At 47.4% G+C, this 11709-nt stretch overlaps 1 protein-coding gene and 1 long non-coding RNA gene across 2 annotated transcripts in view; one reads left to right on the top strand and one right to left on the bottom strand.

Annotated features, from left to right (window-relative positions):
- The window catches only part of LOC130378408 (uncharacterized), an 8280-nt gene extending 1591 nt beyond the window's left edge, over nucleotides 1-6689 (top strand). The window contains exons 2-4 of the long non-coding RNA XR_008894690.1: nucleotides 3405-3488; nucleotides 6417-6483; nucleotides 6671-6689. This is a non-coding gene — a long non-coding RNA (uncharacterized LOC130378408). The remainder of the gene's footprint in view (nucleotides 1-3404; nucleotides 3489-6416; nucleotides 6484-6670) is intronic.
- LOC130378403 (NLR family CARD domain-containing protein 3-like) overlaps nucleotides 1-11709 on the bottom strand; it is a 220460-nt gene that overhangs the window by 72480 nt on the left and 136271 nt on the right. The window lies entirely within an intron of this gene.

Genomic DNA, 11709 nt, shown 5'->3' with positions numbered 1-11709 from the left:
ACAATGAAACACATTTCTGGAATAGTCGGCCTCATGTTATGCAGGCATAACTAAACTATGTCGGAAAAATAGAGTGATGTGCAAAAGCACAGCCAGGTATGGTGCATAATGGAGATTCCAAAGCGCTCTTCTTTGGTCAGTACCAAGAGACGTCTTTACACCCACCGACCCTACCCACTGGCGGTTTCTTTTTTCTGTAAATGCCATTAAAGCTCTGCTGCACAAGAGGGGGTGCGGGGGGCTTAGGTAGAGGTGTTGCCTCTAAAACAGGGACAATAACGCAGCGATATCAACATGAGCAGTTCTAACTGGAGAGACGGTGAAATCCGTAAGTTGCTGACCATCATTGGAGAGAAGGTGATGCAGTCGCATTTAACAAAGACGTTGAAAGATGGTGCGATCTACGAGACAACGCAAAGGAACGTTCCTTCGTGCCAAGCCGCGACCGAACCGGTCAATCATGTCAATCAAACTGGGATGCGGACACAGGTTAAGGGCACGCCCACCAACAAGAAACAATGCAAAGGCAATCGTAGGCCAGTGGTTTTCAAACTGTGAGGCGATCCTCCCCTGGGGGTTGCCAGAATTCTTCAGGGGGGGGCGTGACGTGAGAAAAAATAAACCTGAAAAAGTAACAGAAAAAACACAAAGACGAAGACGCGCTGTGTTCGAAATCGTTCCCTATTCACTCACTTACTATTCCCTATATAGTGATTATGATATGGTGCACTGTATAGTGACAAATGAGAATTCGGACACTACGCTGAACATTTCTAAATGTCATTTGCGTCAGGAAATGCGCCGGGTATTTGTGCGACGCAGACAGATGCGCCCATATCATGTAAACAAACAAACTGGGCAAACCGCATTACATTGTGGTATACAGGAGTAACATGTAGGGAACATCGTATGCTCACTCAAATTTTAGGTATTTTAAGTCCACTTTATAGTGCGGGAAAATTACCACTGAGAATTCGAACACCACTACAAAATGGCGTGCACCCTATATAGTGCACTATATTCGTGATAGGGAACGATTTAGAACATTACGTATACTCATATACTCAAAAACGTTAAGCAAAAACATGCTTAATTAAAGATGTTAAAATGCGTTAAGAAATGTGTTTAAAAACGCGTTTAAAAAAATATGTTTCAAAAAAATATTTAAATGTGTAAAATATGATCAGAGATGTTTAAAATATGGTTTTAAACTGGCCGGTGACGCAAGTAGTGACGTGACGTCTTAAACTCCATTGCTGTGTCATATGTACCGGTGGTTTAACCTGCAGCTGCGTTTTACCTTGATCTCAATTGCTGTGTTTTCAGAGAAATTCACATCAGACACTAGGGCGTATTTTGTGCGTGTTAGTCTAATCTCGAAACTGACGTGGTTTTAGAGGAGACTAAAGCAGTTAACAGGATGAAACAAGGCTCCGTCATAACCGACAAACACACACAGAATTAGTTTCATGAATTATTATTATTAGTATTAATAATAATGTATGATACGTTTACACTTATTACACCTGATAGGCCTTCAGTACAATAAAGGCTACAATATCTGCCACATCAGTAACCTAGCCTGCGCATCCACACACCAAATAAGAAATGATCACAATTTACCTGATTGGTGTACCTGATGAACACTATCATTGTCGTGTACACACTCTATTGCACTTAGTATATTTGGAATAATCTGTGATATTTCACAGCTCACGGGCCCAGGTCTTGGTCGTGCGTCTGCTCAGCAATAGCTTTGCGCGCTTCCACTTTCAAGCGCTTCCATAGATTTTTTTAAATGTGCCGGGCTGCTCAGTCTTCTGCTGGGAAATCTACTGTTGAATGTGTTTGCGAGATTATCCCAAACAGTCTTTCTTCGGAGCGTGGTGGTGGTGTCTTTCCTTGGATTTTCCACCGTGTCCACAACACCTCAAATGCAGTGCAGAAAATATAACTTTTACTCCTCGTTGTAGTTCTATATCCGCGACATGCTCATCTCTTTCTCAGAGAATTTACAGGCGTGAAATTACCCTAATTACTGGCATATTAATTTGTCTACAATTAATTAATTAATCACGTTTGCATACACACCAAGATTAAAAAAATGACAAGTAATTGATTGATTGATTGACGTAGGTGAGGGAATATTCAGATCCCAGACTCAGATTTCCACAAAAAGTAGCCTGGACTATTTCATAATATAATTCAACATTATTTGCGTTTTATTGTATATTAAAGTTCACTTTACATTCCCATTAAGTTTTTGTTGGTAATTATAGCACAAAATCTGAATCAGAATCACTTTTATTACATCTTATTGTACAGTACACAAGACTAAAAATCTTAGGCTTGGTTCCTCAACATTCACATACAATGTATGGTTAAGTATGGTTAAGTATGGTTAGCAGCAGCATCAATAATACTAAAAAGTAATGAGGTGTAATAAAGTGTGAAGTGTAGGGTGTTCAAGTGGTAGTGATAGCAGCCACAGGTAGGGTTATTGTGCAGTAGACAAATGCTGTGCAACTACAATAGATGTTTAAAAACCAGTCTGTTGTTGTGGTGTGCGTGTGGATGGTTGGGGGGTATTGTGTTTTTCCAGGAGTCTGACTGCTAGTGGGAAAAAACTGTTTGTCATCCTCTGGGTTTTGGCCCTTAGGCTTTGGTACCACCTCCCTGACGGCAGTAGCTCAAACAGTTTCTGTTTGGGGTGGCTGGGGTCCCCAATGATTCGGAGGGCCTTCCTGACACACCGGGCCTTGTAGGTTTCCTGGATGGAGGGAAGCTCACATCCGCTGATCCTCTCAGCTGTCCGCACTACCCTTTGCAGAATTTTGCGGCTTTTGGCAGTGCAGTTCCCGTACCAGGCAGTGATGCATCTAGTCAATATGCTCTCCGTTTTGCCTCTGAAGAAGGCCCCCAGGAGGCCGAACTTTTTCAGCCGCCTAAGGTGAAATAGGCGCCGCTGTGCTTTTTTCACCACCTGATGTGGACCCCCAGGAACTTAATGCTGTCTACCCTCTCCACAGCAGACCCATTGATGGAGATGGGATGTTGAATCTGTCTCTTCCTTCTGAAGTCCACTACGAGCTCCTTGGTTTTGTCGGTGTTGAGAATGAGGTTGTTGTCCAGGCTGTACTGAGCCAGACAGTCGACCTCGCTCCTATAGGCCGTCTCATCACCATCAGTGATCAAGCCCATCACTGTCGTGTCATCGGCAAACTTGATCACTGCATTGGAGCCGTGTGTAGCCACGCAGTCGTGGGTGTATAGGGAGTAGAGATGAGGGCTTAGGACACAGCCCTGGGGGGCTCCTGTGCTGATGGTCAGAGGGGCGGAGATCTTAGAACCCATCTTCACCACCTGTGGCAATGGCGTCATCTGTCGATCTGTTCTTCCGACAGGCAAATTGGTGGGGGTCCAGGGCTGGTGGCAGCATTCTACATATCAGCACCTTGATTTGCTCACTATGGGGGTGAGAGCAAAAGGTACATTTTGCTCTCTTTTGAACACCACACATACATCCTCTTCTGTGATGACAAGAGCGCTGGCTGTATCATCTGCGTCCTCTGAGTAGGTTCTCTCTAGGAGACTGGTGTGGCTCACTTCAAAGCGGGCGTAGAAACTGTTCAGCTCGTCAGGTAAAGAGACAGAAGTATCAGCTGTGCAGCTAGAGGTCTCTTTGAAGTCAGTGATTGTGTGTAGTCCCTTCCACATTCTGCGTGGGTCAATGCTGCTCAGCTGTGCCTCTATTTTCTTGCCATAATCCCTCTTTGCTGCTTTGATCACTTTTCTTAGGTTATACCGTGCAGTTTTAATTTCAGTTGTATCTCCGGTTTTGAATGCTGCTTTCCTAGTAGTAAGTGCTGTATTAACATCAAAATGAATCCATGGTTTCCTCTTTGGATATACAGGGACTGTTTTTGTGGGCACTACTTCTTCTATCACCTTTCCAATGAGACCCAGCCCTACTTCCGCGATCTCGTTGACGTCACCACTGTTCTCCTCGAACTCAGTCATGGAATCAAAGCAGTCCTGGAGGATAGCGTCTGATTCGTCAGACCAGCATCGACTTGTGCGCGTTATTGGTGGAGACGTTTTCAGCCTGTGCTTGTAGGCGGGCACAAGGAGAATGGAAGAGTGGTCTGATTTGACGAACGGGGGGCGGAGGAGGGGTTTGTATGCATTGCTGAATTGAGTGTAGGCGTGATCCAAGCATCTTCCGCCTCTCGTGTTTACAGTTATGTGTTGATAGAATTTTGGCAAAACTTTCTTCAGCGACGCTCGGTAAAAGTCTCCAACCACTATTAGAGCGGCCTCTGGGTGTCTGTTTTCTATTTTGCTGAAGGTTCCGTACAGTTCCTTGAGTGCAACATTTGTGTCAGCTTGTGGTGGAACATAAACTGCTTTGCATATGAGGGCAGTAAAGTCTCTCGGAAGCCAGTGTGGGCGGCAGAGCAGGACTAGGTATTCGAGGTCCGGGGAGCAGAATGACTTGAGTGAGTGAACACTTACCGGTTTACACCAGGCTTTGTTCACCATGAAGCATACACCTCCGCCATTGCTTTTCCCCGAAAGTTCTCTTGACCTGTCCGCACGATGTACAGAGAAGCCCGTGGGAGAGATTTCGTAGTCCGCGATATGTTCACCCAGCCACGTCTCTGTTAGACAGATGATATGGCAGTCCCTTGTTTCCTGTTGGAAGGTAATCCTTGCTCTCAGCTCGTCCAGTTTGTTGTCTATGAATTGCACGTTGGCTAGCAGAATGCTGGGGAGAGGTGTTTTGCCTTCTCGCCGTCTGAGTCGGACGAGCAGGCCAGCCCGTCGCCCACGTCTCCGGCGTCTCCGACCCGGTAGTAGGGCCGTTGTTAGGTATTTGTTTACGTTTGCCAGCTGGGGTTCCCAGTAGAAAAACTCTTGTTGAACGTGAATAATTCCCGAATCTCTTATGCTCAACAGTGTCTCTCGTCATATGTATTATAGCCCGCAACTCTACAGGGTAAAATCACGCATAAAAACACTAAAATAAGTAAAATACTGCTATGTTGTTGAGGAGTCCGTCGCTCGCTCGCCTTAACCGGCGCCGCCACCATGACAACCAAATGCATCCACCAGGGGTGTGACCGTGTACACGTGTAACCAGTTAGTAAATCATAACCTTTTAGGAAAAATCAGTAAACGAAAACCGAAAAACTAAATAAATAAAATTAAATCCAAAATAACACATACTATTTATTTAGCGATTAATAAAGCTACAAATGTTCCACTTGGACAACATTAAGGAGTTAATAAATGCACACGATAAATGTTGGGTAACTGAACACCGGGCATTAGGCTACACGGGTCTTCTCAATGGCGTGGAAGGCTCCGTTCACTTACAAGTTACCCCAGGACGCTGGGGTAACTTGTCAACCCCAGCGTCCTTGGTTGCTAAGCAACCAAAGACGTTCGGCGGACTACTTCTCTGCTGATCAACACTACGAATGCTGGTAACGAATTATAAATTGTAAAAAGACACACCATGTGAAGTTATTCTTTCGTTTTGGCAAGTAGCCGTGTAATAAGCAGAATAATGTAGCCTATAGAACGTCGCCGGTCATTATCGAAAATAAGCCCCTTCAGGGCGAAGCAAGACACCTCCGCTGTGTGTCGGTGTCCTGTTCGCCCTCTCTGTGCTTATTTTCCCGATAATGACCGGCGTTCTATACATTATCCCTTAGCCTACATATATATTTAGCAGAGTAGGCCTAAGTAACAAATGTGTACAAAGTTACACATGTATGAAACCGGGCTCGGGCTCATAATTACAGTTAATGTGTCGGGCCGGGCTCAGACAGAACGTGCACGGGCTCGGGCCGGGTCGGGCTTGATTTTCTGGGCCCGATCTAAACTCTACCCTCCATTGGTCGTATAGCGCGACTGCGGTCCACTTAAAAAAATATATAATAAAAAAATAAAACGGTTAACCGTACACACGAAAAAAAAAAAAGGGGGTTGTGTAACCGTTTACAATTTTTTGTAACCGTTCTCACCCCTAAACCATTAAGTCAAGACTGCATCTGCTGGGGTATACTAGAAATCAGAGTACTTCCGGTTTCCAAGCAGTTTAACCCGACTTTAACTAGGAATCAGCTGATCCTGTGTGAGTCGTTACAAAGCACTCACATTCAACTTCGTGTACAGCTGCGTGTTAAACTCCAAAACCTCCGTTTTAAGGAGTACGGTTTTAAAGTGCAGCACAGCTAGCGCAATGCTAACCGACAGAGCAATTGGCCAACAAAGGATATCTCTGTATTGATAAATATAATGGATCCTGTGTGTGTGTGTGTGTGTGTGTGTGTGTGTGTGTGTGTGTGTGTGTGTGTGTGTGTGTGTGTGTGTGTGTGTGTGTGTGTGTGTGTGTGTGTTCTCCACAGACACCAGGAGAGGTCAAAGGTTACCAGAGCTCAGTCTGTACAGCAGCGTCAAACTGAGCTGATCAAGGTGTGTAAATGTCAAACAAGACGTATGACTTAAACACTCCATGAACATTAGAAAGCACCTCTTGTGGGGCTATTAGTCTCAAAGCTTCCCTCTTTAGACCAGCGGGACGTGAATGCAGGACAGATGCTTCTGATGCGTCCTCAGTAAGTTTCGAGTTAAATTATCCTTGATGTTTGTTCTGTTCCAGAGGGCTGAGGAGAACGCACATGCTTTTCTAGACAAGGAGCTGAAGAAGCTCTGGAGGGATCTCTTCTCAGATTACCCACAATGCTCAGAGAGGGAGGAAGGGGAGGAGGTGGATGGTAAGAAGGAGGAGCAGAGGAGGCGCGCCATAGAGGGAGTGGTGGACATCACAAAGCTCTGCCTGATGGATATGAACCAGAAGGGACTGGCCGACAAACTGTTGAGCGGTAAGAGACTCTTATCTTGAAAACAGAGATGAAATACACATTTTGAAGAGCAGTAGAAGATTATTATTTGTTTTGTTTGGACTACATGACATATTTTTATTGGGTAACCCTTCCTTTTACAGTCACCTAATTTCTAGGTATTTACCCTGTAAATATATGGTAAATCATAGTGTATTACTTGGTAATTACCACTGGTAAAAATAAGGTAAATACAGAGGAATTGCAGCTGAAGTACGAAGTAAAACCTCCACTATTACCCATCAACACAAGTACTGTGTAGTTGTAACTGTTTTAGGTTGGTAATAACTCAGATGTTATTGTGTACTTCCTAGGAATTTAGGCAACCAATTCTTAGAAACACCTATCAATTCAAGTTACAATTGTAGTTATCCAAGGTTTATGTTGGTAACAGCACAATTTTAATGATCTACCATCTAGAAATTAACATAGTCCTTTCCAATAAATTACTTTTACTAACATAGTTATTATTAATAGCTAAACCCATGTAGAAAGGGTTTATTAGACTTACCTTAGAAACTATGGAATAACTTACCTGGTAAAAACCTCTGCAGGAACAGTTTTCCTCTAGTGTCATGGTACATCATCTAAATACTGGGTACGAAGCCGTTTGGTTCCATGGTGTTACCACATTATAACCATATAATTTGTAATAGATACATTCCAGTCCATGCAGTAAACTGGAACTTGTACCATGTACGTTCTGCAACGCTACTAAGTAAAACATGACAATTTACCAAGTAAGTAAGCTGAAACTGTACTGTAAAAGGAAGATACCGGTTTCCATTTGTTGGTTAAGGCGTTCGGTCTGGCCGTTGGCCTCCGATGGTAGCCTGAGGTCAGGCTGGCCGTGGCACTGATGACTTGAAGACCTGGTCTATCATGACTTCTGCCGTCTTTGGCAGACGGCAGTTTGGGCAGAGCAATAAATCTGACCATCTTGGAGAACCTATCCACCACCGTGAGAACGGTGGTGGTGCCTTGAGAAGCCGGGAGTCCAGTGACAAAGTCGAGTGAGATGTTGGACCACGGTCTGGAGGGGATGGGAAGCGGTTGTAAGAGCCCCATATGAGCCCCGGAAGAAGTCTTGTTTCTGGCGCAGACCGCACATGCCTCTATGTACTCCCTGACCTCCACCTCCATGGGTGGCCACCAGAACCGCCGGGAGATGACGAACACCGTTCTCTTGACTCCCGGGTGCCATGAAAGCCGCGAGGTGTGAGCCCAGTGGATCACCTGTGGGCGCAGCTCGATGGGGACAAACAGACGGTTAGCGGAGCACCCACTAGGTGCCGGAGCACCACCATTCGCTCGCTTTACCTCAGTTTCTATAGGCTGAGTAACCGCTCCAACCACACGGGTTAGTGGGAGGATGGTTTCTGGTTCTTTGGTCTCAGGCTCGGGGTTGATTAGTCGAGACAAGACATCCGGTTTGACGTTCCGCGACCCCGGCCTGTGTGAAACAGAAAAGGAGAAGCAATTAAAAAACAGCGCCCACCTGGCCTGACGAGAGTTGAGGCGCTTAGCTTTTCTAATATACTCAAGGTTCTTGTGGTCTGTCCAGACAACGAACGGATGGTCTGCCCCCTCTAGCCAGTGCCTCCATTCCTCCAGGGTGAGTTTAACAGCCAGCAATTCCCGGTTGCTGACATCGTAGTTGCACTCTGCCTTGGACAGCCGCCTCGACAGGAAGGCGGAGGGGTGCACCTTACCATCCCGGTCGGAGCGTTGCAACAGCACGGCCCCGATGCCCTCATTGGAAGCATCCACCTCCACCACGAACTGGCGCTTGGGATCTGGCAAGGTGAGGTTGGGGGCGGAGGTGAACCGACTCTTGAGTGTGCTGAACGCCTTCTCGGCATCGGGGCACCACCGGAACTGCACCTGTGGAGACGTGAGAGCATGGAGAGGAGCTGCTATCGCGCTGTAGCCTCTGACAAACCGCCTGTAAAAGTTAGCAAACCCGAGGAACTGCTGAACCTTCTTGCGGCTGTCGGGGGTGGGCCACTCGGACACAGCGCTAACATCTGTACACTTCCGGGGGCTACAATGAAGCCCAGGAAAGCATGGGAGAGCCAGCCGTCACCCCACCGCACCACCCTGGACCACGTAGAGCAGGTGAGGGACCGCATGGCCCGAGTGTGGCCCATCGTCCGAGAACACCTCCGGCAAGCCCAGCAGGTCCAAGCGAGGGTCTACAACCGGGGAGCCCAGCTGCGAACCCTCCATCCTGGGGAGCTGGTCCTGGTCCTGGTCCCCACGGCAGAGTGCAAATTCCTGGTCAAGTGGCAGGGACGTTATGAGGTGGTTGAACGGGTGGGAGAAGTAAACTACCGGGTTAGACAACCGGGGAGGCGGAAGCCCACCCAGGTCTATCACATTAACATCTTGAAACAGTGGCGAGGGGGAAGGGAACCCCCTGACCCTGCCCCCCTGGCGCTGGCGGCCCGACAAGAGATCCCGGAGGTTCCGGTGGGCGAGGACCTCAGCCCAGCCCAAAAGCGAGACTTGGACGACCTTGTCATGCAGCACCGGGATGTGTTTTCCGAACTTCCGGGGAGGACCACGGTCGGCCATCATGACATTCGGACGGCGCCGGGAGTGAAGGTGAGAGTTCCACCCTACAGGATCCCGGAGGCCCGGAGAGAGGCCATCCAGGCCGAAGTCCGCCGGATGCTACAGCTCCAGGTCATAGAAGAGTCGCGCAGTGCCTGGTCCAGCCCGGTGGTCCTCGTACCAAAGCCAGATGGATCTTACCGGTTCTGCAACGACTTCCGGAGGCTGAATGAGGCGTCCGAGTTCGACCCTACCCCATGCCCCGGGTGGACGAGTTGATCGAACGCCTGGGTCCAGCCCGGTATCTTTCGACCTTTGACCTTATCAAGGGATATTGGCAGGTACCGTTGACCCGGGCGGCCTGGGAGAAAACGGCGTTCACAACTCCAGGGGGGCTCTACCAGTACACCGTCCTCCCCTTTGGAGTACATGGAGCGCCGGCCACCTTCCAACGCATGATGGACCAGATCCTGAGGCCCCACCAGGACTACGCGGCGGCCTACATAGATGACATCATCATATATATACTCATATAGTATATATAGTATATATAGTATATATATACTATATATACTCCAGGTCGCTGACGAGCGACAGCGACCTGGAGAGGACAGCCGAACCAGCGCGCCATTTAGAGGCTCACGGAGACCCTATAGTCGTGTGCATGAGTTATTCTGCTTTGTTACACATTAAATGCCGAGTGCGGCTTCATCAGTCCGAGACTAAGTGATTTATTCCGGGAATCTGACCCACGTGGAAACGGGATCCCACAACACACACACACACACACACACACACACACACACACACACACACACACACACACACACACACACACACACACACAAAAGTACATGGTTTAGTATTTTGCTGTCCTCTGCAGCGAGATCTCGTTCTCCTCTCTCCCAGCAATTCTGGCAGGGGAGGAGGGGGGGGGGGGGGGCTCCAGTAATGAGTTGATCAATCAGCAGTGGAGAGATGGTCTCTGGGTAGAACTGTGCTCTCTCGCTTGTGTTGGGAAAAATAACCTGCTGAGTACATCACATGTACATTATAAATATAGCTAACTCCTACCCTAGCCTGATGAGCACATCACATGGACACATTATAATATAGTCAACTCTTGCTCTAACCCAACAACACAAACATGATAATATATAGTCAGGTCAAGGCCGGAGCTGAAGGCCCCATCTCCCAGGCAGGCAGATGGTGGACACTCAGACAATGCACCAGTATCATCTCCAGAACGGGAGAGCCACATTAATTATCACACAGGAGACATTTTGAGAGCTCTTCCCCGTTAGGAGGAACCAAGAGATACCTCTGCCCACACCAGGGGCCTGAGAGCCACATTCAATTATCACACACGAGACATTTCAGGGGGGCACTCCCCGTTTTAATTTATGACACCGGAGACACAAGGAACTCTCCCCTGTTACGAAGCTCTCTCAGGGCCTGGGAGCCAAAACACACAGAACCACACACACCTAAAACGCACACACCTCACCAAGAGGAAGATACAGCATAAGAGTGTGTCACACAGAGACTCTTCACTTCTTCTGAAGCAGACCTTCCACGGAGGCGAAGCTCTGGACGAACCATCAGCGCTGATTAGGGACTTAGACATATTCGATTTCTCACGCTTTATGACTCTGTATAACCGTTGCCACTTTACTTAATAAATCCAAGGTCCTCGTGCCGACAGACTTTATTACCTCTCCGTCTCATTTTATCTGATCCAGTAACTAGACAGACCGTTTTTCCCTTCACTTGTCGCTCTGTCCCTGTGCCTCTCCCTCCCTCCCTCCCTCCCTCCCTCCCTCCCTCTCTCTTTCTCTCTCTCTCTCTCTCTCTCTCTCTCTCTCTCTCTCTCTCTCTCTCTCTCTCTCTCTCTCCGTCTCTGTTTTTACGTATGTGTGTGTGTGTGTGTGTGTGTGTGTGTGTGTGTGTGTGTGTGTGTGTGTGTGTGTGTGTGTGTGTGTTTGTGGTTGCGGTTGTGTGTGTGTGTGGTTGTGTGTGTATGCATCATCCTCATCTAGGAAAGCAGAACCACTGCGCTAGCTTGTGGGGGAGAACAGGAAGTCTCGTTCAGGAATTCAAAGTTAAGCGTTAAACCCAAACCACAGTCACTTGGAGGCACTTCTCTCTTTATGGAGACAAAGAACAACACTTTATAAACCAGTCTGATAAAAAACATTATTAAGGGAGTCCAAAGAATATAAAAAAGAAAGTGATTACTTGA

The sequence above is a fragment of the Gadus chalcogrammus genome, unplaced genomic scaffold, assembly GCF_026213295.1.
Source record: "Gadus chalcogrammus isolate NIFS_2021 unplaced genomic scaffold, NIFS_Gcha_1.0 GACHA075, whole genome shotgun sequence".
In the NCBI taxonomy this organism is placed as follows: Eukaryota; Metazoa; Chordata; class Actinopteri; order Gadiformes; family Gadidae; genus Gadus; species Gadus chalcogrammus.
The sequence above is the reverse complement of the archived record's forward strand: the minus strand, read 5'-3'. Positions and strand labels throughout refer to the sequence as shown.